The following is a 25,701-nucleotide window of genomic DNA, read 5'->3' as shown; positions in this document are numbered from 1 at the left end:
AGTATTAAATATCTTCCTTCCATATCTGCAATCTGATTGTTTACCTGCATGAATGTCCCTTTTCCAATCAATATTGCCACCCCTGCTTTCCATATACCCGACTAAGCTGAGAAAACCTGCCCCACCCATTGTCTACTTAGTTTCAGATGTTCTGTCATAGTAAGATGCATCTCCTGTAGCATAGCAATCTGAGCCTTTTGCCTTTACAAGGCTTGCAGTGCCTGGTGATGGACCCAATGCCCCCACATTCAATGTGACACACCTCACTGAAGCTGCTTCCATTTCCATATCATGTGTCTGACATGTAGCGTTTTAGTCTGTACTACCCACCAGCCCGGGTCTCCCAGCCTAAACCCTGGCTGAACCGAACTTCTAAATTGTTTATCCTTCTCTTCCAACCTGTGATTATCTCTAACTGCCATTTCCTTGTGTATTTCTGAAATTGAAACTCCTCCCCTCCCCCACCCTCCCTTCCTTTTTGCCACCCTCCTCCCCACCCCGTCTCCCTTTTCAAACTCCCCCAAAAAAAGTTGAAATTTTTTCAAATCTCTTTGTCTCACCATGGGCCAGCGACACGTGTATCATCTGTAGGGCTCCACTCCCATACACCGTACACATCACTCCTATCCAATTCACCCTCTCCCAACTTATTATGTATTTCATTCCAAAACTGATACAGGAAAAGTCAGTCAAAGCTGGGTTTACATGACTGGGTTTTCATACCCATTGTTATGGTTTGTGGGTATGTGGGCCCTTGGCCCGAGGTGCAAGTTGTTACCACCTGTGGGAAGGACCCCCATAGGTCTGCACTGTTGGGAGGTGAGATCAGAGACAGCGGAGAGTTCTGGGTGAGGCAATGAAGAGGTCCCGTGGTAGCAGGAGAGGACCCTCGTGGAGGTTAGGCTGGAGGCACTAGTTGGGTAGAGACCACTGAGGGGAGGAGTGCCAGACAGACCGCAGAGCGGGGCTTGAGGCTTGGCTAATCAGGAGGTACTCTGGAGGGCAACCCCGAGGGGAGGAGCTGCACAGCGTAGGATGATGATGTGATGCCGTAGGCCAACCCACAGGACAGGGAAACCCGAGCTGAGCCTCAGGTGATGATGTAGCACTGCCCCGAGGAGCGAGGAAATATTGGCAGTCTCGATATAGTACGTAGGCGCGACCTCAAGGAGCAGGGAAGCGAGCAAAGTCCCAGGGAAGTCAGAAGGCGCTGCCCCAAGGAGCGAGGAAACCCTGGCAGTCACTGTAACGTAAGCGTGGTCCCGAGGAGTGGGAGACGCAGACATACTTGTACAGGTTGTGGGTGCAACCCCGAGGAGCGGGGAAGCTCCCCTGTAGAACTCATGGATAACTGAAGTGTCCCAGAGGTAGTCCCGAGGAATGGGAGGCCTTGCAGGTTAGACCCCAAGAGATGCAGAGCCAGCCTGAGGAGCGGGGTAGGCGAGGAGAGCAAGTCCCCAATGCGGCACCTGCCCCCGAGGAGCAGGTACCAGACAGGCTCCGAGTCCAAGGCACAAGTGAGTCTCAGGAACATGTAGGCAGTCCTTGAAGACGTACGGAACTTGTCGCCAAGTCGGCTAGCTGAGGGCGAAGGTGGAGTTTAAATATACCAGTCTGATGTTGTCATCAACTGAAGATGCCCCCCAAGGTTCCCACCAACGAGACTTCAAAGGAGGGCCCGGTGGTGCACGCGCGTGCGCCTAGGAAGGCCTGAAGTAGAGGAGGGTGGCAGCAGCATCCAGGCTGCCATGAGGAGTCCCGGGGAACGCAGCGGTGAAAGCTGGCCCGAGCCACGAGCAGCCCTGGGGAAGGCAGAAGAGCAGTGCAGGAAATAAGTACACGCAGTCGCAGCCGTCTGTGACCGACGGGCATAGTACCCATATATTAGACGAATAACCCCATGTTGAAAGATACATGCATACATCGGTACATACACTCTTCTGTTACCTTATTCATAGGAGTACTCCTATACATACAAAAAGTTTTTCAGAAAACCAACTTATAGAATCAAATTGTAACTATGAATATAAATACAATGCAGGGCGCTTATCAGCTCCAACTCAGGTTCAGCTTGGTAATGCTCTCATAGATCCTCCCTCATTGGAGAATTTTTAAAAAATGATCAAAAAAATCAAATACTGACAGGTATTAAGCATATGTTGCTCTAAACTGCCGATTTCATTTCCCATCCAGAAAAGCTTGGATAAAATCTTTTGCCTCCTCTTCCATTTCATACAAATAGATTTTATTCAGCTGCATTATTTTTAAGTTCACAGGAAACTGAAGCACAAATCGAATTTGCCACTCCACCAGCTTGGCGCAGACTTGAGAAAATGCTTTTCTTTTAGCTGAGGCAATCGCTGAATAATCTTGGAACAAAAGTATTGGGTGCCCTTCATATTTGAGTTTGCTTGACTGCCTGAACTGTTGAAAAGCCTACATTTGGCTTCCAGAAACTTCCTCCCACACCTTCCTATGTCATTGGTGTCTATAGACCATCTTTTTAATGCAATCTTTTCTACCTCTTCACATTTCTGAAAAAGAAAACAAAGTTTCCAACTCCCACTCTCATCATCTGGAATCTGGAACAAAGTCTTCTGCAAAACAAGCACAGGAACACACACAGAGAAACCCAAAAGTCCCTGCTGGGCTTCTGTTTTTTTGACTGATCTTTTATCAACAAGTAGAAAGTAAACTAGATTAAGCTGTATCTTCTGCAGTAATGACTCAGTCTAAATGCTGGTTTGAAATGTTCATTGATGGTAGAGAGTAGGTCACTGGTTTAGTCACCGTAGTGCCTTCAGGCAAAAACCTCTGGACTGATACAAACCTCTTTGGATCTTCCAACTTCCCAAGTTTATCTAGAACCCACTGAAACTAAACATAAGACTTCCAACATCTGAATGTTTGTAAGATGGATCTTCCTTTAATATAGCAGTTTCCACATCGCAAACCAAAACATCTCTCAGCTCCACTTGATTCATCATCCGCATCAGTACATATGGGTAGGAAACATTCCAGATTTCCAACACTTTTCTGTTTACCAGACGATCAGTTCTAAACAATCTTTAGAACTTGAATTTCACTGGATGACCGGATTCCACTCATGATCAGTTTTGCCATTTCTCAGTAAGCTGTTTAGTGATGCATGCACTCAGGAGTATAATCAGGCAGGCTTCATTATTCTAGATTCCATCTGGTCAAACTTGGTGTAGTGTGGAAAATCCACCACTGGAAGGTGTCTTTCTAAGACACCACCTAGAAAAAGAAGAGTACTGCTCTATAGCAATACTCGGGCCCATTTGAAGGATTTTTTCACATTTTCTTTTGGGGTAGCTATTTCATTTATGGCAGAGGACTAGCTAGAACAAACAAGCCCATCTCTTTTTTCAGCATCTTCCATGGTGGCAACCCAATCCTTAACAAATATTTTTGGGAGTGCAGGAACCACCACAGATGTACTGACAAACTAATTTAAGCGTTCATTGATCCTACCTCTGCCTCTCTCCAGGGATGTTAATTTTTCCAGCCCAGGGGGTACACTGGCTTGAGTCTATGCGGACACCTGAGTTGAACTAGCCAAAACCTCAATGAAAGTAATGGTCCTCACATACAATAATACAGTAGGAGTCTCAATGGCAGTGGTGGCAGGAGCAGTCAAGATCTTAGTATTGATGGCACATTCAACTTGCTTTCCACCTACTCCAAACACTATTGCATCTGACTTCTTTTGGACAGAGCATGAAAAATCAATGAGAAACGTTTATAAGGTGCCCCTATGGCAGTACTGACAAGCTTTAAACTATGCAGTTTTGCATTGTATTGTAATTTAATTTAATGTTTTATTATGTTTATATTTTTTGTTGTATATTTGTTATTAAGTTATGTTAAATTTTATTATGTATTTTATGCTGGGTATTTTTGTAAATCCTGCCTAGAGTATTTTATGAATTGAGCAGTATATAAATGAAAATAAAAATCAAAATAATAAAAGCATCTGGGGGCTGCAACTTTAATTGTAACACTGGCATCAACAAGTTGTATTTGTACATGTCACAGTGTACATTCACCCTTACTGGTAGCTGAACCAAATGACAAGTTCTATACTCAAATCTAGTGACCAAGTGACCATCTTTGGTAGCCAACCAGACACGGTCTTCAACCTGGTAAGCCATCACCATGACTGTAGAAATTCTGGAATTGCACAACTCACACACTGTCTGCTGCTGCTACCTGAAGGATAACCAACATGGTATAGACTCCATTCACACTTTCGAGCCCATCATCATGGGCATGCTCCCAGAGACCTTCTTTCTCGAGTTTTGCTTTACTGTCTTCTCCCATTAATGCTGTAATGTCAGGGTTTAAGAAGAAGAAAAACAACATGAACAAAGACTCTCAGTTGCAGGTGGTTCAGCTTTTGTGAGATAACTACAATAACATGCATTCAGTTAGCTTTGCAAAAGCACATGCATATGCATGAAACGTATCAAGGATTTCATCTGGTGTTTTTGTTCCCAGATTGTTTTGTGCCATTGTATCTTCATAAAGGTACATTTTTTTTACTACCTCTATTCTTTGGGTTTTTTTTCAATGCTATATTGTAAGTCTAAGCATTTGTTTTCTCTGCTGTCCTCATTTTACGCTATGGTGCAGAACTGGCATTTCTCCCACTTTCTAGTGCAGTGTGATGGGGTACACTGACCTTGCACAGGAATACAGAATAATATGTGAGTGTATCAGTAAAGGCAAACTGTGGAATCTGGGTGTTAAACAAATAATAAAGTCAGTATAAGTCAGCAGAAACTAACTAATACATCTTGATGCTTCCCTAGGATGGGGCTCCAGGAAAAAGTGGGCCCAGAGCTCCTTTTGACTATGATCAGGTGATAGGCATCTGTAATTGGTAATACGTTGTAATACGTTATATTTATTTCCTACCTTATCTTCCTACCTTATCTTCCTTCCAGCTTGTTGCAAGCTTCCAAGTTCTCTTCCCCTGTTGATTGTAACTTTGACTTATTCCTACCTATTGTTATCTTCGTTCACTTGAATTGTTACTACAGTTATACCCCTTGTTAAATGTAAACCGATCCGATATGGTTATTTACTATGAAGGTCGGTATATAAAACTGTTAATTAAATAAATAAATAAATAAATAAAAATAATTACGGCAGTATGAAAAGGTCAGTTTGCAGGCTGCTAGGAAAGAATGTCTGTGCCTACTCTTAGAACATAAGACTTGCCATATTCGGTCAGATCAAAGGTCCATCAAGCCCAGTATCCTGTTTCCAATAGTGGTCAAGCCAGGTCACAATATCTTGGCAGGATCCCAAGGGGTAGAGAGATTCCAAGCTGCTTAACCCAAGAATAAGCAGTGGGTTTCTGCAACTCTGCCTTAATGGATAATGGACTTTTCCTCTAGGAACTTGTCCAAACCTTTTTTAAACGCAGCTACACTAATAACTTTCACCACATCCTCTTGTAACGAATTCCAAAACTTAATTATGCATTGAGTAAAAAGATATTTTCTCTTATTAGTTTTAAATGTATTACCTAGTAACGTATTGTGTGTCCCCTGGTCTTTCTAATTTTCGAAAGAGTAATCAACCAATTAACATTTACTCATTCTGTTCCACTCATTAGTTTATAGACCTCTATCATATCTCCCCTCAGCCTTCTCTTCTCCAAGCTGGAGTCCTAACCTAACCTCTTTAACCTTTCTTCATAGGGGAATTGTTCCATCCTCTTTATCATTTTGGTTGCCCTTCTCTATACCTTTTCTAATGCTGCTATATCTTTCTTGAGATGTGGTGACCAGAACTGCACACAATACTTAACATAAGGTTGCACTATGGAGTGATACAGGGGCATTATGATATTCTCTATTTTATTCTAAAAATCCCTAGCATTCTATCTACTTTCTTGGCTGGTGCTGCATGCTGAGCAGAAGACTTCAACATATTTTCAAGGATGACACCTAGATCCTTTTCCTGATTGGTGACTCCTAATGTGGAATCTTACATTATGTAGACTTAATTTGGGTTACTGTTCCCTAAGGGGTAGATTTTCATAGGTGTATGCTGGATTTTGTAATCTGCTTGCACATGTGCGCGGCACGTGCAGGGGGGGGGGAGGTACAATTTTGCAAAATTCATGCGGCAACGCATTGCAGCCTTCCCCAGTTCCCTCCCAGTCCACGTCAATTAAAGAGTGGACTGGGAGGGAACTTCCCTACCCCCCTGCCCATACTCCCTCCCTCTTCCCCTGACCTCCCCAACCCCTTAAAAGATCCTACCTTTTTTTTTTTCTTTAGAACTTACTCTAGCTCCTGAGCTGGCGTAAGTTGCTCGCGCCAGCAGGCTGCCGGCACATGATCCCCCAGCACAGCGGCAAATGGCCGCTGTATTGGCCGCCTCCAGGTCCATCCCGCCCCCTGGACTGCCCATCCCCACCCCTGGCCCACCCCTTTTGCGAGGCCTGGCTCTTGTGCGCATAACAGGGCCCCTTCTAAAATGCGAGCGGCATGCACAAGGCCCAGCCACGCGCGTAACCCCCGGAATTTACACACACGGGGGGGGGGGGGGGGGTTAAAATTCACCCTTAAGTGCATCACTTTGCACTTGTCCACATTAAATTTAATTTGCCATTTGCATGCCCAGTCTCCCAGTTTTGCAATGTCCTCTTGCAATTTCTCACAATTCTCTTGTGATTGAGCAACTTTGAATAATTCTGTGCATTTGCAAATTTGTTCACCTCACTTGTTGTTCTAATTTCCAGGTTATTTATAAATATATTAAAAAAGCAGAGGTCCCAGAACAGATCCCTATTCCCTATTCACCTTTTTCCATTGGGAAAATTTATCATTTAGCCCTGTTCTCTGTTTTCTATCTTTTAACCAGTTGGCAATCCACAATAGGACACTGCCCTCTATCCCATGACTTATTTATTTATTTATTTAAAATACTTATATACCGCATCCTCCAAAGTTCGAGGCGGTTTACAATAAGACCTAATATAAAATTAGGATCACATAAAACAATACAATATAGAATAAGTAAAGTTAAAAAAAAAGGAAAAGTATAAAATATTCTTAAAAAGGAAGAGGAGTAGAGAAGGAAGGAAAAAAGGAAAAGAAGAAAAACGAGAAGAAATAATAGAGAATCAAAAGGAGAATGAGTTGGACCAAAGTTATTTTGGGAAAGCACATGTAAATAAATTTCCTAAGAAGTCTGTCATGAAGGACTTTGTCAAATGCTTTCTAGAAATCCAGATACACGCTGAGGTAGATCTTCAAAACATACACGCGTGCGTACTTTTCTTCACGCCACCGGCGTGCGTATCTTATAAAATCCGGGGTTGGTGCACGCAAGGCTGCGCAAAATCGGCAGCCTGCGCGCGCTAAGCCGCGCAGCCTGCCTCCGTTCCCTCCGAGGCCGCTCCGAAGTTGGAGCGGCCTCGGAGGGAACTTTCCTTCCACGTCCCCCCACCTTCCCCTCCCTTCCCCTATCTACCCCACCTCCCAGCCCTACCTAAATCCCCCCCCCTACCTTTGTTGGGCAAGTTAAGCCTGCTTGAAGCAGGCATAACTTGCGCGTGCTGCCCTGGCATCCCCTGGCACAAGCCGCAGTGCCGGGGGACTCGGGACCACCCTCACAGCCCACCCCCGAACCGTCACCACGCCCCCGGACCCGCCCTGGACCACCCCCTGCCCTGGCCACGCCCCCTCATGCCCCTTTTATGAAGCCCCGGGACTTACGCGCGTCCCGGGGCTTTGCGCGCGCCGGCAGCCTATGCAAAATAGGCGCGCCGGCGTGCGAGTGCCCTGCGCGCGTAAATCTGGGAGGATTTACGCGCGCAGGGGTTTTAAAATCTACCCCTATATCAACTATGTAATGAAGTTGTTACACTGTAAACCGGAATGAAGGCTCCCAGCTATATTTCGGTATAGAAAAGAACATAAATAAATAAATAAATAAATAACTAGCTCACCTTTACCCACATATTTATTTACGCCCTCAAAAAATGTAGCAAATTTGTGAGGCAAAACTTCCCTTGGCTAAATCCATGTTGGCTGGGTCCCATTAAATTATGTTTATCTATTTGTTCAGCAGTTTTGTTCTTTATGACAGTTTTTATCATTTTGCCTGGCACAGACATCAGATTCATTGGTCTATAGTTTCCTGGATCACCCCTTTGATCTCTTACTTTGATCTGATACTTCACGCATATCCAGCATAGCTCCCTGCTTCAACGGCAGGAGAGAAGAAAAACTGATACTTCACGCATATCCAGCATAGCTCTCTGCTTCAACGGCAGGGGAGAAGAAAAACTGATACTTCACACATATCCAGCATAGCTCTCTGCTTCAACGGCAGGGGAGAAGAAAAACTGATACTTCACGCATATCCAGCATAGCTCTCTGCTTCAACGGCAGGGGAGAAGAAAAACTGATACTTCACACATATCCAGCATAGCTCTCTGCTTCAACGGCAGGGGAGAAGAAAAACTGATACTTCACGCATATCCAGCATAGCTCTCTGCTTCAACGGCAGGGGAGAAGAAAAACTGATACTTCACGCATATCCAGCATAGCTCTCTGCTTCAACGGCAGGGGAGAAGAAAAACTGATACTTCACACATATCCAGCATAGCTCCCTGCTTCAACGGCAGGGGAGAAGAAAAACAACCAATAAGGGCTGAATAACATAGTCTGGGTAAAACAAATAAGCATGGGTGTAGCTTGCTTATTGCGGCGGTTACTACCCCTACTACCCCTAACTAATCAAGCTTGATATTTCACTTCACTGCTCTCTACATTAATGGTAGGGGTGGAAGGGAAATAGAACCAAAGAGCTAAGAGAAACAGATAAGTATGAGAAAAAAATGTGTGAAGCTTGCTGGGCAGACTGGATGGGCCGTTTGGTCTTCTTCTGCCGTCATTTCTATGTTTCTATGTTTCTTTTTAAAAATTGGTGCTACAATGGCAACTCTCCAGTCTTCAGGTATCATACATGACGCTGTTGATAGTTTACAAATTTCCAAGTGCAGGTCCACAATTTCATTTCTCAGTTCTTTTAGCACTCTGGGATGTATACCATCTGGTCTATGTGATTTGCTATTCTTTAGTTTGTCAATTTGCCCTAGTACATCTTCCAGGTTCACTGAGATTTGTTTCAGTACCTCTGAATCATCACTTTTATTTATTTTTATTTATTTAAATGATTTATATACCGGAGGTTCCTGTATAGTATACATATCACCCCGGTTTACAAAGAACAGTAACTATCGCTAAAAAATATAGCGGTTTACATAGAACATAGAACATAATAAAAGAAGTTTTTACATTGAACAAATCTAAGTAAGCAAAGTTTTTACATTGAATAAATTAATTGAAGCAAATAGTGTATGATATTTAACCGTTAATAAACAAGCACTTTTGAACATCATTTCTGGCATGGGTATATCTCTAAAAACAAATGAGGAGAGAAACTGCATGTATATGTCTTGACAATTCAAGGGAAAAGTGCAGTCAAACTTTATGAAGAATCCACACAGAGTCAAAAAATTGATGTTGTTAAAGTTTTAAATCAGTACTGCAACTCCATGATTCAGAAATTACATGACAACCAATACTTAAATAGACCCCCGACACAGTCCCATGTTTCATCGTGCAGCTGCATCGGGAGGGACAGCAATGATTTTAAATATCTTAAACGCGGTTCGGTGCACTCCCAGTTAAGTTGTGCACTGAACTGCATTTAAGATATTTAAAATCATTACTGTTCCTCCCGATGCAGCCACACAGCAAAACACGGGACCATGTTGGGGTCTATTTAAGTTTTGGATGTCATGTAATTTCTGAATCGTGGAGTTGCCGTACTGATTTAAAAATTTAACAACATCAATTTTTTGACTCTTTGTGGATTCTTCATAAAGTTTGACTGCACTTTTCCCTTGGATTGTCAATGGGTATATCTCTTACATCTTCCTCAGTGAATACCAAGCAAAGAATTAATTTAGTCTCTCTGCTACAGCTTTGTCATCCCTAAGTGCCCTTTTTACCTCTTGATCACTAATGATCTAGCTGACTCCCACACAGGATTTTTACCTCGAATGAACTGAAAAAAATTTTATTATGAGTTTTTGCTTCCACAGCAAGCTTCTTTTTGAATTCTCTCTTTGTCTCCCTTAACAATACTTTGTATCTGACTTGCCAGTGCTTATGCTGTTTCCTGTTTTCTTCATTCAGATCCCTTTTCCATTTCTTGAAAGATGTTCTTGTAGATATAATAGCCTCTCTCACCTCACCTTTTAACATTGCTAGTAGTCTTTTAGCCTTCCTTTCACCTTTTCTAATGTGTGGAATACATCTGATCTGGGCTAAAGATGCTATTTTTAAACAACGTCCATGCCTGAGCTAAATTCTTAACCTTTGCACTTGCTCCTTTCAGTTTTTTCCTAAACATTTTCTTCATTTTATCAGTCACCTTTTTAAAAGTTAACTGCTACCGCAGTAGATTTCTTTCTTACCCTCCTTCCTGTTAAGTCAAATTTAATAATGCTGTGATCACTGTTGTCCAAGTGGCTTCAACACTGTTACCTCTCATACCAAATCCTATGTTCCTTTAAGACTAGGTCTAAAATAGTTTCCCCTCTTTTGGTTTTTGTTCCAGTTGCTCCATGAAGCAGTCATTTATTTCATCCTGTTGTAACATCCACCCATTTGGACTCATTCTCTGAGGGCTTGGAGCTTTGCACTAAGGGCCGGATTTTAAAAGGGTTACACGCATAAGGTACGCACGTAACCCTTTTAAAATCCCCTGCGTGCACTGAGCCTATTTTGCATAGGCTCAGCGACGTGCACAAGCCCCAGGACACACGTAAGTCCTGGGGCTTTGCTAAGGGGGCGTGTTGGGTGGGCGGCGCGACGATCGGGGCATTCCCGGGGGCTTGTCGGGGGCGTGGTGCCGGCCTGGGGGCATTCCGAGGTGCGGCTGAGGCCTCCGGAACAGCCCCCGGGTCGGGAGATGGCGCGCCAGTAGCCCGCTTGCCAGAGGCAGGCGTAACTTTTAGAATAAAGGTAGGGGGTATTTAGATAGGGACAGGGGGGTGGATTAGGTAGGAGAAGGGAGGGGAAGGTGCGGGTGGAGGGAACGGGCAGCGTGCGCAGGGCTCGGCATGCACAAGGTGCACAAATGTGCACCCCCTTGCGTGCACCGACCCCGGATTTTATAAGATACGCGCGGCTATGCGCATATCTTATAAAATCCAGCGTACTTTTGTTCGCGCCTGGTGTGCCTGGAAGTTCAGAAGTGCAGGCTGCGGAATCCCCGCAAGTCTGGTGCCACAGATAAGTATCAGAGTACGCACAGGCCTGCTACGGGTTCCACTGATGGGGACCTCGCTGGCTCCAATGAAAAGAGTGACCCTTAGTCCCTGGAGGATATTGAACTTCCTTCGGGTTTGGAATCATATAGATGGATTGCCAACTCTGATCTCCCACCCACTGACAATGCTGGGAGTGCCGGGTGTTGGTTCCATGTCTGAGCCAAAGAAAAATCAGTTTTAGTGCCTTGATTGGCCTTGAAAGGGATGCTCCAGAAACTAATGTTAAAGGGGGACAAGTCTTAGTAGGGCTGTACCCCCTGGATCTGACAGCAAGAGAGAGCAGTTGCGTTTTCTGAAAGTGGATGCACTGGTGTGTGCAGTCTCCAAGAGGATGACCTTTCTGCAGAAGGGGGAGCAACATCGGAGAATGTGCAGGATAGGAGGGTTGAGGCTATGCTTATGCAGGCCTTGAAGTGGTGGCAATGAATTGCAGTTAGTCTCTTGCTGCTCCCTGGTGGCTCATGCTTGTTTTCTTCTATCTCAGGAAGTCGATGAGATTGGCTGGAATACCAGGGCAGTGATGGAACCGGCTGTCGTCTCTTGGCAGAAACGGACTGCGCCTTGGCCCCTCTCTCTGCCAGAGGGGTTGCTTCGATGTTAGTGGCTACACATTAGCTTTGGCTGAGATTGGTCAGCTGCTACAGTTTCAAAGTATAATCTTGTGAAAATTTCCTTAAAGGATCACTCTTGGTTCTGGGAGTGAGTTAGGGTAAATGCCAATAGGCTAGGTGAGTCCCAAGTTCCTTGTTTACCAGAAGATTAAAAGTAGGTGCTGCATTCTTTTGGCATGAGGGGCCGTGCTAGGGGTTTCTAACATTTTTTACCTTACAGAGAAGCACCTTCTCAGAGGGCTCGACCTCTAAATAGGTCTTTGTCCTTTTGGCCCAGATAGCCCAGAAGGAATGTAGGCTTGAGAAGCATATGCTTCCCGACCCCTCAATGAAGGTGTGCCAATCCACCTCCTAGAACCAGAGTTAGTCGTTCACCTGTCTTCTCTTATCGGGGGTGGGTCAAGATCACATCAGACCAGTGGGTTCTGGAGGTGATAAGGAATGGCCATGCTCTGGAATTCTGCGTTCCTTGGGATGACTTCATGGCATCTCCCTGTGACTCTCCGGAAATAAGGCTGGCAGTGGAGTTTACATTATCGAGGCCCCTGTTCTGGGGGCTATGGTTCCAGTGCTTAAGTCATAAGAAAGTATTGGACATTATTCAATTTATTTCATTGTATTCAAGAAGGAGTTTTCCTTTCGCCTATCTTAGTCCTAAATAAATTCAATAGTCATTGCGAGTGGCTCATTTACACATGGAAACCTTACACTAAGTGATAATGGCAGTACAGTTGGGGGAGATTTTTATGTCTCTGGATTGTCAGAGGTGTATATACATATTCCCATTTGGCTGGAGAATCATTGCCTTGGCAGTTCAATGTTTTGGCGTGACATTATCAGTTTTCGAGTGCTACCTTTCAGTTTGGCCTCCACACCCAGGACCTTCTACAAGATCCTGGTAAGGTAGCGACAGTGTCAAGACAAGATGGTATTCTGGTCCGACCGTACCTAGACATTTGGATAATTTAGGCCAAGGGCATGGAGAGAGTCTTCAGACCTTGCGCAAGGTGGTTTCCTTGCTGCAATTTTTAGGTTGGGTGGTGAACTTGACCAATAGCAAGCTACAACTGTCTCAGACACTGGAGTTTCTTGTATTCATTTCAACATGAAGCTAGGCAGAGTGTTCCTGCCGGAAGCCACATTCAGAAATGGATAGCATAGGTGCGGCTATTGACAGAAGCAATTCACCTAGCAGTCTGGTCTTACCTGTAGGTGTTCATTTGATGATAGCCACCCTAGAAGAGGTTCCGGGAGTGAGGGCACATATGCATCCTCCTCAGCGCACAGTGCTGGCACAGTGGAGTCCACAGTCAGGACTTCTCAATATGGATTCAGTTACCAGTGAAGACTAGCATCTAAATGCAGTAGTGGATGAAAGCGGATCATCTAAGGAAGGACATTTCCCTACAAGCACCAAGCTGTCTAGTATTCATGACGGATGCAAGACTCCAGGGTTGGGAGGCTCACTGTCAGGAATTGATGGCACTGGGGTGCTGGACTGCAGAGAAGTCTCTCTGGAGCATGAGTCATCTTGAAGCATGTGCCGTACAGTTGGTATGCTTGTGGTTCGTTGACTGCTAGCAGGGTCAAGCTCTCCAAGAAATGTCAGAAGCAGCAACGATAGTGGCATGCATCAATAGCCAGGAAGGCACCAAGAGCCAGCAAGTGTTGCAGGAAACAGTCCAACTCTTAGAATGGGCAGAAGTATATCTTCAGGGAAGTTATATCTCCAACATTGCGGAAAAGACAATGTAAGAGCTGATTTTTCAGCAGAGTATGGATCCAGAAGCCAGTGGCGTAGCTATGGGTGGGCAGTGGCCCACTCACTTTCCATTCAGGCCCACCCAAATTTCTTTGCAAGACACTGCAGCCAATAAAAAGCAGGCAGCATCAGCAGGCACCCAAGGGAGAAAAAAAAATTAATAATATCAGCTGGTGTGTTGATGCTCCCGGTGTCCCATAGCCCCAGTAATACTTCCCTTTACCTTCTTCCTGCCCCCGCGGGCCAATAGGAAACCTCCTCCCTTCTTCCTGCTCCCGCGGGCCAATGGGAAACCTCCTCCCTTCTTCCTGCCCCCGCGGGCCAATTGGAAGCCTCCTCTGTTCTTCTTGCCCCCGTGGGCCAATCGGAAGCCTCCTCTCTTCTTCCTGCCATTGGGAGGAGGAAGTCTCTGATTGGCCGGTGGGGCAGGAAGAAGGGGGACATCGGGCTGGGAGGAATGGCAGTGTTCAAGCCACAGGCTGGAAGTGCTGAAATGTGGCGAGCCACAAAGAAAAGAGGCCAGCCGCGCCAGGAACCGCGATAGAGTAGGGATTCCCCAAAGCGAGCATGCAGAGGCCGGTTGCTCCGGGGAGTTTCCTCCTTCCCTCAGTGAGCGCGGCAGAACCGCATTTAAAGTAAAAGTGCCACTCAGCCATGCTGATTTCAGATGGGGCAATGGAACTCCCAGCAGTCGTAAAAGCAGGCAGATGGGGGGCCGCGGGAGCCTCGGGATATCCCAACAGCTAGAAGAAAGGCTTGAGTGCTGTGGCATATTTTTCTAAAATAAATGTTTGCTGCTTCAGTGCGGCTGAGAAGGCAGCGGCAGCACTAGGAAATCTGCCACTGCGAAATTAAAGGGGAACACAGCATTGGGGCTCTAAGCAAAGTGTGTGTGAGAGACAGAGACTGGGCAGGGAGGTGACTGGGGTGTGTATGAGAGACAGACTCTGGGCAGGGAGGTGACTGGGGGGTGTGTGAGAGACAGAGACTGGGCAGGGATGTGACTGGGGTGTGTGTGAGAGACAGAGTCTGGGCAGGGAGGTGACTGGGGTGTGTGTGAGAGACAGAGACTGGGCAGGGAGGTGACTGGGGTGTGTGTGAGAGACAGAGACTGGGCAGGGATGTGACTGGGGTGTGTGTGAGAGACAGAGTCTGGGGAGGGAGGGTGACTGGGGTGTGTGTGAGAGACAGAGTCTGGGCAGGGAGGTGACTGGGGTGTGTGTGAGAGACAGAGACTGGGCAGGGAGGTGACTGGGGTGTGTGTGAGAGACAGAGACTGGGCAGGGATGTGACTGGGGTGTGTGAGAGACAGTCTGGGCAGGGAGGTGACGGGTGTGTGTGAGAGACAGAGTCTGGGCAGGGAGGTGACTGGGGTATGCGTGAGAGACAGAGACTGGGCAGGGAGGTGACTGGGGTGTGTGTGAGAGACAGAGACTGGGCAGGGAGGTGACGGGTGTGTATGAGAGACAGAGACTGGCAGGGAGGTGACTGGGATGTGTGTGAGAGACAGAGACTGGGCAGGGAGGTGACTGGGGTGTGTGAGAGACAGAGACTGATCATAGGGTTTAATTGGTGTGTGTGTGTGTGTGTGTGCAGGGCCGGTGCTTCCATTAGGCAAACTAGGCGGTGGCTTAGGGTGCCACTATTTTGGGGGGGGTTGCAAACTCCCACCAGCACAAGAGGTCCTGCGACAAATCCAATACCAAAGGAGGGGGCGCTGTGCCGGAGCTCCTGCCAATACGTAATCCAGGGGAGGGGTTGCATTACTGAAGGTTCGCCTAAGGTGCCAAATACTCTTGCACCGGCCCTGTGTGTGTGACTTGTGGGCCCTAAAGAAGAGGACCATAAGGGCAGAGCTTCAGCAGCCGCTGCTGCTCCTGGTATGTGCTTTCAAGGGAAAGGAGTAGGAGAGTTGCTGGAGATGGTAAGTAAAGGTGGCATTTTAAGTTTATTTTTCTTGATTGACTGCCATTTTAATTATTGAGAATTATGTGATGTGTCTGCTGTTTTGAAATATTTTATTGATATTTGGACAATTTTTAATAATTTTTATGAGTTTTGTTGGATGTTATTCTGTTCATCAGCTGTTTTGAAACATTTATTAGTATAGTTTTACAATTATTTCTGTGTGGGGCTCTATAGCAGCTTGGCTTGTTCTGTTTTCCTAATAGGAGGTGTATTAGTGTTTAGGACCTGATTTAGTATTTGTAGTGTTGCCTTTTCATAGATAGGGTTGTTATATATTCCATAATGCAGGTGTAACTTTGTGCAGATTAGTTTGTGTGCATTATTGCAGATCCTGGGACTGTGTTAGGTGCTATATTTCTCTTTCCATTTCTCCAGGTTTGCACTGCATGCAGAGTGGCTTTTTTTGTTATTCCATTCCAGTTTCTATCTCCATATTTATAATGTGTGGTCTTTCTGTACTTTGGTGAAGGTCGGTTCCGTGTGTGTGCCCGAGGTGAGGTATTTTACTAGCATGTAGGCAATTGTATCAATCTTATTTGTGGATGCAGAATATCTGTTTACATGATGATAGCTTAGTAAATGACAGGGCTGGATAGCCTTTTTCTCCTGTCTACCCAGTTATCCTCTCCTCACTGCTAAGGATACATCCCAGCTGTCAGCCAAAGGGTGTGACCACCTTCAAGACATCTCTTTATCCAGAACAGTCTTTTTTCTGTTCTTCCTTTGTAAAGAAATGGGGATGAATGTCAGGAGCCCCTGGACTCGATTCAGCAAATGTCACCATTAGAGGAAGACTAAAACTAAATAGTTGAGCCATAGGAAAGGAAAAGAAGTCTTCAAAGGGTATTTATCTGTTTTATTGATACAGATTAATAAGGCATTTGCTCAATTATTTATTTATTTATTTATTTATTTATTTAAAAGCTTTTATATACCGAAGATCATGTACAAGTACATATCGCTTCGGTTTACAGATAACCAGAATTGGAAATACCATGGGCATGGTGTACATGGAACAATTAACATTAAACAAATAATACAATTATAAATTATATAATAATAGTAATAATAATGATAATAATAATAATAATAAAATAATAATCAATAAACCGTGAGCAAGCAACAAACAGGGTATACGTTGAGTATGTGGTACATTGAAGTATTATGCATGGAGAACATTAAATATGTATGGTACAATTAAGGTAGCATAGGACTTTATTTTTAGCATGGGAACTTTAGGTGAAGGCATCCGTGAATAGCCAGGTCTTCAGCTTTTTCTTGAAAGTCCGTAAGCATGGTTCTAGACGAAGGTCCGATGGTAGATTGTTCCAGTGAGTAGGACCAGCTATTGAGAAGGCGCGTTTATGGTAAATATTTTGGTACAACATTCCAGAGGGTTTTAAAACATCTCACAGAATTCTGTGATGCATGATGAGATATTTGTCTTTATAGTAGACTTATATATGGTTCTTTGTAAGTTATGGGATACTGCCACTTGAGATCTCTTTAAGTATAATCGAAATGCTTCCATAACTATATATTAGGTTTAGCATTGGTAGCTGCTTGAAGTAATTGAGTTTAAAATATTAAAAATATAACAGCTGTAGCATATTATTTAGAAATCTATTGTCAGGTATGTATGTGAAAGTATTTATCAATAAGAATATGAATTCCATGGCTCAGACTTTGTTTAGTGCCCACCCATGTTAACTTTGGGCCCAGCCAAAAATTCATTTCTGGCTACACCACTGCCAGGAGCATGAGAATTGTCAGGCAAAGCATTCCAGCTCATAGTGAGCTGCTGGGGCCTACCATTTATAGATTTGCTGGCGACATCGCTCAATGTGAAGTTTCATCCGCTTCTTCAGTCGAAGGGGATATCTAAAGTCCTTGGATGTCAATGCTCTCGAGCAGAAGTGGCCAAGAGACAAGCTTTGGTATCTCTTTTCCCCTGCCCAAATTGGGCAGCGTGATTAGAAGATCGAAGGATACACAGGACTGGTGCTTCTGGTGGTTCCAGAGTGGCCCAGGATGCTGTGGTATGCAGATTTGCGGAGACTTTTGATGGACTCTCCTTTTTGGTTACCGATCCACAGAGGCCTGCTATGACAGGGACCTATTCTTCTTGTAGGTCCGTCTCAATTTTGTGTTTCAGTGTGGTCCTCGAAAGGGCTGGGTTGCTGAAGCATGGAATCTCCTCTGCTATGTTTTCCACCTTGTTTCAATCACAAAAGTTCTTCTCCTCTTTAGATTACATTCGGGTTGGAGAGTATTGAGGCTTGGTGTGAGGAACGAGGCATGCTTCCTTGTTTGGTTAAGAACCCGCTCATTTTGGAATTCTCTTAGGATGGGTTCCTTAAGGGTGAGGCCCTTAAATTATTGAAGGTGCAGGTGATAGCTCTTTCCTGTTTTCAATGGTTAGGTGAATGGCAAACCCTTGTTGGCCCATCCGGATGTGGCCCAGTTTTGTTGGGGATAAGGCTTCTTCGTCCTCTCTTGTGGTTGCCAGTGCTCTCATGGAGCCTTAATCTGATTCAAGAATTTTGTCAAATTCCACTTTTCGGCATCTACCTGGTCTCTCCTTGAGGTTTAAAGTCTTGAAGACAGTGTTTCTCATGGTGAATTGTTTCACGCTTCAGGTCCGAGCTACGGGCTCTTTTTTGCCAGGAACCATTCCTGAGGATGTCTCCGGGGGTGGTCCAACTCCAACATTTCTATCCTTTTTGCCAAAAGTGACCTCGGATTTTCAATTCAAACAATCAATTTCCCTGCTGATGCTGCACAGGAAGAGAGATGTAGATGAGTATCATCTGTTGGTGACCTTGGAAGTCAAGAGGCATTTGATGCAGTATTGGAAGTTATTAAAACTTTTCAGGAAAGTTGACCGCCAGATTGTTCTCCACGGTGGAGGTAAACAAGGTGAGTCAGCATAGCGGGCTACATTAGCCCATTGGATTAGGGTGGTTATCATGGCCACATATGTGGATGCTGAGTAGTTGTTACCTAAACAGGTTAGGGCTCATTCCACTAGAGCTCAGGCAGTATCATGGGTGGAACTTAAATTGTAGTCTACCATCGATACTGCTGAGCTGCGACATGCTCCTTCTTACACACTTTTTCCAGGTATTACCACCTGGATGAGTAGGACTGGAAAGATGCAGCCTCTTTGCATGCGGTGTTGCTTGGACTGTGGGCAGCCTCCTGCCCTGTTCAGGAATAACTTTGGTACATCTCACTGGTTGTGGATTAACCTGTCTGAATGCTGAGAAATGAGAAATTACTACTTACCTGATAATTTCCTTTTCTTTAATGAAGACAGGTTAATCCACCTTTCTGCCCTTAGCTGCCAGTTTATTGTTCTTTTGTCCTTCTGAGGGGCTGCATTCTGGGATAACTGGTTAGTGTCAGCTTTAGTCCCTAGATTAGTGATGTTACACTCTTTGGCTAAGCTCAGAGTTTCCTGTTGATAAGTGCTTGAGTGGCTGTCTGTTAATGCTTATTATCAAGTATTGTTAGTTTGTACACATTTGGCTGATGTCAGAGCAGGGGTATATGTACCATGACGTCAGCTTTGCTCCATCTCCATCTGCTGGTGTAGGTGCATAACCCACTGGTTGCGGATTAACCTGTCTTCATTAGAGAAAATGAAATTATCAGGTAAGTAGTAATTTCTCATTATAAAACAAAATAAATGTTATTGAAATCAAGAGTAAAAGGGCTCCAATTTTAGAAAAGTAGAAAAAAATACAAAAATTTCAAGAGTCCATCAGCACAAAAATACAAATTCTCATGCCGCTTGAGTTACTTAGAAGGAAACTGGATCTTTCTCTGGGTTCCAATATGGCTGTTCTCCTTTCAAACCCTTCAAGAACTTGAGAATTCTCTTCTGTCAATTGGAAAGTTAAGCCAAATGACTCATTGGGACTTCAGTCTCCCAGATAAATTGTCCTGCCCCTAAGACCTAAGGACAAACACCATTCAGAGCACAGCAGACAATAGAACCCTACCTGGAATCCCTCCAATCTTTCGAGAGATTAATTACCTCTCCCAATGGAAAGGAAAGACAGATAACCTATTCCCTTGCAGGAACCTGAAGAGCCAAAGCTCTTGCTTCCTTCATCAACAACTCTTCCTTGGGACTTGCAGAGTCACATTTATAATCTTTGGACACAGTTCCATCCTGTAAAGCATGGACCCTGTCACTCAAAAAAAACCTCTTTACCCATAGAACTTCCCTCTACTAAAAATATCCATATATTAACACTTAATAAGGCCTAGTCAGCATTACAAACAAAAATGTAAAGATCCCAAAAGACTACTCTTGACCAACAGGGTGGATGAAGAGAGCAAGGTATGAGACTATTCAGACAAAGAAGGGAGGGCATTACCCTTCTTTATAAAAGTAGAGGCTGGAAATGTCACTGGTTGGTCTGATTTTGGTGGTGGGAAGATTAATGGGGATCCTTCTGAAGGAAAGGATAGTGAAGCATCTCGAAGGCTGCAGGATCTCGGGTAGCATGGTTTTACCAAAGGAAAATCATGTCAAACAAATATGATTGATTTCTTTCATTGGGTTACCAGAGAATTAGATCAGGATGGGTGATGAATTTCAGAAAAGTCTTTGATACTATCCCATGTAGGAGGCTCTTAAATAAATTGAGCAATCTATTGCTTTGTTTATTTATTTAAACATTTCTGTTGTTGTTTATAACAATGTCATGCTATGCAGATTACAGAAAAAAAACATAAAACAATTTCATAAAACAAACAAATAAGCAAACAAAACAATAATTATATAAATTACATAAAAGCCTCTCTAAACAAGGCTGTTGTTGTGCTTGAGGGTAGACCCTTGTCCTGGGGCAAGGATGGAATGGCTCCTGAAAGGCTCCTTAAAGGGAACAAGAGGTAACTGGCCCCAGGGGGGCGGAGCACTGAAGGAGACAGAGGCTAGGTAGAGCTTCACCACTGGAAGCCTGAGGTCCCCCTGGGAGGATCCCATAGGGACCTGGGCCGCTTGGACTTAGGTTTGCCTCACAGGGTCTCCTGGAAGCATGGAAGTCCGGCATGCCCACAGACACAGAAGGAGTGCGGTCAGGTTCGAGCTGGAGCAAGGAGAACCAGAACAGAGTTGGTGATGACAAGGCAAGGCACAGAGCCAGAATCTGGAGGCAAGGTCAGGGCAAGCAGAGGTCTAGAGGCAGGTAGGCAAAGAGGTCAGGAGCAGGCTGAGGTCTTTGAGGCAGGCAGCCAGACAAGTCAGGAACAGTAAGACAGTCCAAGGGTACTACCTGGGAAGGCAGATAGACAAACACAGGAACAAAAGGATCCTGGAACAAGACTATGAACAAACAATTTAGCATACAAGCTGACCTGAAGCAGTGCTCACTCTTCATCCTGCCAGGCCACCAGCAGGAACATGGAAGACCAGTCAGGGACAGAACCAATCAACAGGAGCGAGGTCCAGGGAAAGCAGCTGAACAAGGCAGAGACATTCTGGTTGCAGTCATGGTAGATGTTCTTGGAATTCTTGAAGGGGAAGCTGGGACCCACAAGCATGGGAACAAGGAATCAATTCTAGGAAGCACCAAGAGTAGGACTTGAACCCACAACCTTTCAGATCAAGGTCTCTTAACCTTAGGCACTGTGCCACATGCCAAGGCAAGGCAGTGAAGTCAGGAACGTCCTTATATTGTAGATCAATCAGGGCGCGCCGCGGAACCCAGTCCTGCCCTCAGCCCTACAAGTGTTGGGGCAGGCCACTCGCGCGCACACATATGGGCATGGCTAGCATGGAGGGAGATGCCGAATCTCGATGTGAGGCCTGGCGCTGACGCCGGGGCCTAGCTGGGCTAGCAACTACCGCGAGGGAGGTATTCCGGGACCCGCCGAGGAACTATGCAGATGAGTGGTCCCGTGTGCAGGACGGCCACGGGCAGGGCGTGTAACAGCTGTCTTCACAGTCTTCCAAAACAGTTTAAAATCAGAAAGCTCTCTAATCTCTACTGACTGACTATTCTACAAGACCATGCCCCCAATAGGAATAAGGCAACAACAGCCCTCCCCAAATCTAAAACCATGAGGAGTTAATCATGAACAGAAACTAAAACTGTTTCCGTAAAATAATCAGTACAGAACTCACTGTGTTTTGGATGCAGGATGTTATGATCTTGCAAATAATCCTCCATTTACCTAAAAACAGCTTTCTCCAATAGTTTCCCCAATGAAGTCAAGTCAGAAATTGGCCTAAAATTTCCCAGATCCCTGAAACAAGTCTTTCCTTTCTTTATGATTGGATGAATCGCAGTAGGCTTTAAGAGCTTCATGGATTAACCCCTCTGTCAAAGAGAAATTGACCAACTGACAGCGAAGTTATGATAAAAACAAGTAGTAATAATGCACAAGATATACGTTTCTGAGGGGGTAGGTTTAGGAGAAATGTCAGTAAATATTTTGTCATGGAAAGGGTGCTGTTCGTGTGGCATGCCTCTGAGAAGGAATGAAGAAAGCTAACACATTAATGCAATTGAAGAAGACGTGATAAAAGCAGTTCCTACGTTGGAAAAAGTGAGGAGATAGCAGAAACATGCCTTAGTGGCACAGAATTAAGTTTTTATTTGCCCTTTTCAAACAATTAAAAAATATATGTTAGAGCTGGCAGAACGATTGGCAAAGTGAGGAATATGACTGGGAAAAGGCAGAAGCGTTAAATTCTTTTTCTCAGAGGAAGATCTTGTCAAACTAACTTGATTGAGTTCTTTAATGAAGTGACTAAAGTGGTAGAGGAGGTATGTGCAATGCATGCTACCTATCTGGACTGCAATAAAGCTTCTGATATTGTCCACATGGAAGATTTACATGGTCCCCCGACACGGAACCATGTTTCAAATAACTGCATTGGGAGTGACCTTTAACTACAAATAAAATCAAATAAAGTTATATAGTCACAAAGAGGACCAACAAGAAATGAAAAAGCATCAAAAACATAGCCTGAGAAATCTAAACAAATATTTCTAATTTATTCTAAACATATTTGTCCAATTACACCAATTATTATCTTTTGCTGTTTCCTCCCTCAAAAATGTGGTCTTCCACAATTTTCATTTAACATGTATCTACTTTTATATTTTACCATTAATTAACCCACTCCTTATACTTGTGTCACTTCCCTGACTCCGTGGGGTGGACTAGCAGCCTCCACCAGCTGCCAACAGCCTGCCTACTGCTCCCAGGCCTCCCGGGGCAGCATGGATGCCACCGACCATCATCTTGCTGTTGGAATCCCTTAGGCACATACGCGCACGGGCCAGTCTTAAACATGTCATGGCGGGAACCTCGGGGCGTCCCCTCTGGATGACGTCATCCCTCCAGGATATTTAAACCCGCTGGCCCTGCCTACCGACGACTTGGCAAAGAGTTCCATCCTTGCTAAATCCTCCTCGCTCTCTGAGGACCCTGCATTCCATTTCCTGCTTCCTGGCATAAGACGTCTCGGGTACCTGCTCCTCGGGAGTCCTCTCCTCGTCTTGGCTATCCACTCCTCGGAGGGCCTAATGCTTGGAACTTCTGCCTGCCCCGTTCCTCGGGGCTTCCCTGGAACCATCGCTACTCTTCTCATGAGTACCCCGTTCTGCAGACTACTTTCAGTTCTGCCAAGGTCCTCTCTGGTGTACCCTGCTCTGCGGACCATTACCATCTCTACTGAGGACTCCCTCAGGTCTATCCCACTCTGCGTGCCTTTACCAACTCTACTGTGGACTCTGTTTGTGTTCTCCACTCAGCAGATCACTATCATCTCTACAGAGGACCCTCACCGGAGTACCCTGCTCTGCGGACCATTACCATCTCTACTAAGGACCTCATCAGCTTACCCTGCTCTGCAGACCGCTATCATCTCTACTGAGGACCCTCTCTGGTGTACTCCACTCCATGGACCATTACCATCTCTACTAGGACCTCATCAGAGTACCCCATTCTGTGGACCACTACCGTTTCTACTGAGGACCTCCTGCGGTGTACCCCGCCCTGCGGACCACTACCATCTCTACCGAAGACCTCTTTGGTGTACTCCGATTCACGGACCACTACCACCTCTACTGAAGACCTCATCGGGGTATCCCGCTCTGCGGACCATCTCCAACTCTACGGAGGTATCCCCTCTGGGTATCCCTCTTTCCACCGACCCTGTGTTTCTAGGTCTGTGAGACCTCCTCTCTGGCACCCCCGCTCCGTGGGTAGTGTCACTCTATCACTTTAATAAAGACTCTAATCTGATACTGTGTCTGACGTCAGCTGAGACTCTGCCTCCCGTTGGTGAGGCTCATGGGGCTCCTCCCTGTGGGCGGTAACACCTCTCACCTCAGCCCAGGGCCTACACTAACTAAACCTAACACTTTGTCTTTGTTTACATTTATCAAGCTATGTTTTTTGATGCTTTTTAGTTTCTTGTTGGTCCACTTTGTGACTATACAACTTTGTATTTTATTTGTAGTTAAAGGTCCCTCCCAATGAAGTTATTCGAAACACGGTTCCATGTCAGGGGACAGTGTAAGACAGATTATTAATGTATTAGTGCCATTCTGAAGTCTTCAATAAATCCTTCTTGCTTACAATAAAAACAAGTGGACTTTATAAATTATTGACCATCCTTCTTGTTACTGGGATTTCCCATGTTGGGTTTGGTCTTCCACCTCCTGGACGTACTGTATGGGAGTAGGCCAAAAAATTGTAAACCGGGTAAAGAACAGATTAAGTGGCAGGATGCAAAGTATAGTGTCCACTCTGATGAGGCCAAAATGACCAGTGGGCTATTCCAGAACTCAGTACTGGGACCAGTTATTTTCAATATCTTTTTCAGCAACATTGCTGAGGAACTTATATAATTGACTGCAAATGATCCAAAAATCAACCTGGAAGAGTTGTCAAAAGGTGAAAAATTATCTGCATTGCTAACAAGTGAAAATCATATATTTGGGAAACAAAATCCATTAGCCACAAATCAGTTAGAAGGATAAGAACTGGAAACTGTCAAACAAGAAAGAGATCTAGGAGTAATCATCTCAGATGACCTCAAGTTAGTCAGTCATCAGTAGAAAGAACATTGTACAAATCTACCCTTCTTTTACCTTTCATCACTCCAAATCACATATAATCTTCACAGATGGCAAATGTGCTGTTTGTACCCATGACTGTGCATATAAAACAGCCCCCCAAAACCTACCCCACTCCCTAAACTTCACCCCGAGTTACTAGTGCCCCCTCTTACAGAGGTATAAATAGTTAACTTAGATATGAGCCTCTCTCTCCCCCCCCCCAAACCACCAATTGCAATAAAAACCTTTTCGGTCAGTAACACAGCCTGCAATGGATGTCTCAGCTTGCGATGTGAAAAAGCACAGGTGTGATAAATGTAACACATGTTGCAGAAAAATACCTAAACTAATCGAAGAAAATTCTTTTTCACTCAACACACAATAAAGCTCTGGAATTTGTTGCCAGAGGATGTGGTAGAGTGCAGTTAGTGTAGCTGGGTTCAAAAAAGGTTTGGATAAGTTCTTGGAGGAGAAGTCCTTTAACGGCTATTAATCAAGTTTACTTAGGGAATAGCCACTGCTATTAATTGCATCAGTAGCATGGGATCTATTTAGTGTTTGGGTAATTGCCAGGTTCTTGTGGCCTGGTTTGGCCTCTGTTGGAAACAGGATGCTGGGCTTGATGGACCCTTGGTCTGACCCAGCATGGCAATTTCTTATGTTCTTATGATGTGGTACCAGGAAAATTACCCTAACCACGCCCCCTTTTTTATCACGGGCTCTATTTCTGCGATATTTATAGCATTTTGATGAATCTAGGTCTAAGGGGGTCATTTTCTAAAGCTAACACATGTGAAAAGTCCCTTTTCGCGTGCGATAGCTAAAAAGGGGTGGAGTCGGGGTGGCATCTGCCCCGGAAGAGGAGGAGTTGGGGCC

This window comes from Rhinatrema bivittatum, chromosome 8 (genome assembly GCF_901001135.1).
Source record: "Rhinatrema bivittatum chromosome 8, aRhiBiv1.1, whole genome shotgun sequence".
Taxonomy (NCBI): Eukaryota; Metazoa; Chordata; class Amphibia; order Gymnophiona; family Rhinatrematidae; genus Rhinatrema; species Rhinatrema bivittatum.
The sequence above is the reverse complement of the archived record's forward strand: the minus strand, read 5'-3'. Positions refer to the sequence as shown.